At 42.9% G+C, this 3,469-nt stretch overlaps 1 non-coding gene across 1 annotated transcript; it reads right to left on the bottom strand.

Annotated features, from left to right (window-relative positions):
• Positions 1-1,714: 1,714 nt before the first annotated feature.
• LOC140274239 (U5 spliceosomal RNA) lies at positions 1,715-1,828 on the bottom strand. The gene has a single exon (XR_011908211.1). It is a non-coding gene; the product is annotated as a U5 spliceosomal RNA (small nuclear RNA).
• Between the last annotated feature and the right edge of the window lie 1,641 nt (positions 1,829-3,469).

The raw sequence follows: 3,469 nt of genomic DNA, 5'->3' as shown, positions 1-3,469 counted from the left end.
ACCTTTTCTTACCCGCTTTTTCCAAACTATGGTCGGCTATTTACAGCTTCCTCTCCACCATACTTGTATGGTGGGATATTTACACCCACTTGCATCCGAAGACCTCCGCCCCAAATTTTGTTGATATTTAGTCGGACATTCGCACCTTACCCGCTTTTGGAAAACTATGGCCTTCTTGCAGCCAAACACCTCTGATCTCGCTTTTGATGATATAAGGTTGGGCATTCAGACCTTGCTTCACCTGCTTTTCACCAAATATAGTCGGACATTCACACCTTCTTGCAGCCGAACACTTCCGCTTTTAGTGTTCTATGAGGCATTCACATATTTTTTTTCACCGTATTTTATAGATTATGGTTGGAAATTCTCACCCACTCTCATCCGAAGACCTCTCCTCCCGCTTTTGTTAATATATAGTCGGGCATTCGAACCTTTTCTTACCCGCTTTTTACAAATTATAGTCGAACATTCACACCTACTTGCAGCTGAATACTTCCGCTCCACCTTGTAGGTATGTATGGTTGGCATTTGCACCTCTTTTTATACTGATTGCTGAAGATTAAGTTGTACTTTCTCAAACTACAACTTTTTTTTATTTGTTGAAACTTGATTTGAAGTGGATAAATAAGGAGGACAAACAGTTTTAAGTCAGGCTGATAGAAGGAATTAATTTTATAGCAAAATCTGTACTTCGTCATATGTCGAGAGATGCTTATTGCTGAAGAAGTTCTTTCTCATTCTACAAAGTACAACGTTGTTTATCGTTGAAACTTGATTAGACATGAATAAATATGAAGGACAAAGCAGTCTTAACTTGGTTTGAGTTAATGAATTCGTTTTATAGGAGAATCCGAATTCGTGCATAACTCATAAAATAGAGCTTATTTTCGGATTCCTGAAGAATGATTCTGGTTCTTTCTAATAATACAAAGTTTGTTGTTTATTGTTGAAACTTCATCAGAAGTGAAGAAATAAATGAATGCCTATCAACAAATTGACCTTCTGTTGACCTTCGGGGAGGTGAGTATCTTCACTAGACTCACCTGTCTGCTCTTCCTCCTCATTTAGCGTAGCTCCACCCTCTGCCTGTGAATTCTCACAGACTTCAACACTGAGTGGTGAGGCCTCTACAGGCCCCTCCCCTTTTTGCTCCTCACTTCCAATCCAAGCTTTTGGCGGGAAGTTTGAATTTATTGGGTCAACCTCTTCACTTTGTTCACCAACTGCCACCTTTGGTCCTTCTCTTTGTTGGCTTGACTGTGGCTTTACCGTCTTTAATTTGTTGGCAAAAGATTTAGGGCAATCTCTGAAGAGGTGATTTAATTCTCCACAGAGATTACATTTCCTGCCATTTGGACACTCTCCAAAAGTTTGCCCAATTTCTCTGCTCTTCCCACATAACACCTTGGTACAAGCCTCAACCAGGTGCCCATGCTCACCACACTTGCGGCAGAACTTGGGCTGCCCCTGGTAGTGGATGTAACCTCGGTTTTCAAGGTGGCCAGAGTGTCGCCCACCCGCTGCACTGAGCACTCTTCAGCCCTTTTAAATGGTATAACTTTGCACTCCCGCACGCTCCAGCAAGCACCATTCAAGCAACAACTTTGCACTCCAGCTTCGAACATCGGCACAGTCGCAACAAGTAAGGCGACTCTACTCAGAGAAGTCACTCTGCACAGTAACAAGATTTCTTTTGCACAGACAGAAAGGGCTTCACCCGCAAAGGTAAAGCCTGCCAAAAATAGAAACAACTCATTAGTGCTGCTCTCCACAGAAATCTTTAGTAAAAGGCGAAAGACTTGTACGTTATGAAGAGAAACCAGAGTACGATTATCCGTCACTGCGGGAGCAGGGCATCAGGCTTGTTGGCATAGCCACCTTCCCCATGGTGAGCTTTGCTTGGTTGAGACACTTGCTCCCCCCCCCCCCTTGCTCCTCGGCTGACCAAGTAGGAACAATCGGGCCCTATTCGATGGCTGCCTTGTCTTTTACTCTGTGCAAAAGACAAGGCAGCAACAAAAACACCACGAGAATCCCGTATTGAGGCTTTGTTCTGACCGCTCATTCGGGGTCGCATTTCTTTCAAGCAATTCTCCTGGTTAGCCCACACTCGGCTCGCTCCCATAGCCGTGTTAAAGTCTACTTCGCATTCACTCTCTTTTCCCATCAGACTCTTGGGATTTTATCTATAAAATGAATTCCTTCACTCAAACTATGTGAAAACTGCTTTGTCCTTAATATTTACCATGTCTAGAAAGATTTAAACAAAAAAAACAACGTGTACTTTGCAGTAAAAGAAAGAGCAAATCTAAAGTTTCAGGAATCCGAGAATAAGCTTACTTTCATGAGTTCTTCACGATTTCGGATTTTGCTATAAAATGAATTCCTTCACTCAAACTAAATTAAAACTGCTAAACCGCTAATCTGTTATATGTAAGGCAGATGTCAAATTCACCGAAATAGGATCAAAGGGTATTCGGCCAATCGAGCTGTAGCAACTTCGGTAAAAGAGTATAAGTTGAAGAGTTTGTGAATAAAGGTGTGCGCACACAGTGTGCTGTACGAAAATAGGCAGGGAGCAATGCCGGCTGGGGTATATGTTCTTGTATGTTGTCTGACTGTTTGATTTGAATGTGTTGTGTAAGTGTCCTGTTGAATGTTACATGTTTGGGCTTTGACACGCTTCACTGTGGTTGTTAACTGTGTGGTGTGTCCTGAAATGTTATATGTTTGGGCTGTGTGACATGCTTAATGCTTGTCAGTAGCTACCCACTTATTCATATACTATCAAAGTATGTCCGGACTTCTTATGTTGTCAGTTCCCATCAAAAGCGGAAGCGGAGGTCTTCGGATGCAAGTGGGTGTGAATATCCCACCATACAAGTATGGTGGAGAGGAAGCTGTGAATGGCCGACCATAGTAAAAGGCGGGTGAGAGAAGGTGCGAATGCCTAACCATACATCATCAAAAGAGGGAGCGGAGGTGTTCCGCTGTAAGACGGTGTGAATGTCCGACCATAGATGGTAAAAAGCGGGTAAGAAAAGGTTAAATTGCCCGACTGTACACAATCAAAAGAGGGAGCGGAGTTGTTCAGCTAAGAGAAGGTGTGAAAGTCCGACCTTGGTTTGTAAAAAGCGGGTAAGAAAAGGTTCGTATGCCCGAATATACACCATCAAAAGCGGAAGCGGAGGTGTTCGGCTGCAAGATATTGTGAACGTCCGACCAAAGTTTGTAAAAAGCAGTTAAGAAAAGGTTCGAATATCTAACCAAACATAATCAAAAGCGGGAGCAGAGCTGTTCGACTGGAAGTAGGTGTGAATCTCAGATCATAATTTTCAAAAAGCTGATGAGAAAGGGTGAGAATGCCCGACTATACATCATCAAATGCGGGAGCGGAGTTGTTCGGCTGTGAGTAGGTGTGAATCTCCGACCATAATTGCTGAAAAATGTGTTAGAATAGGTAAAAATG

This window comes from Leuresthes tenuis, unplaced genomic scaffold (assembly GCF_036924035.1).
Source record: "Leuresthes tenuis unplaced genomic scaffold, fLeuTen1.0.hap1 SCAF_17, whole genome shotgun sequence".
In the NCBI taxonomy this organism is placed as follows: Eukaryota; Metazoa; Chordata; class Actinopteri; order Atheriniformes; family Atherinopsidae; genus Leuresthes; species Leuresthes tenuis.
The sequence above is the reverse complement of the archived record's forward strand: the minus strand, read 5'-3'. Positions and strand labels throughout refer to the sequence as shown.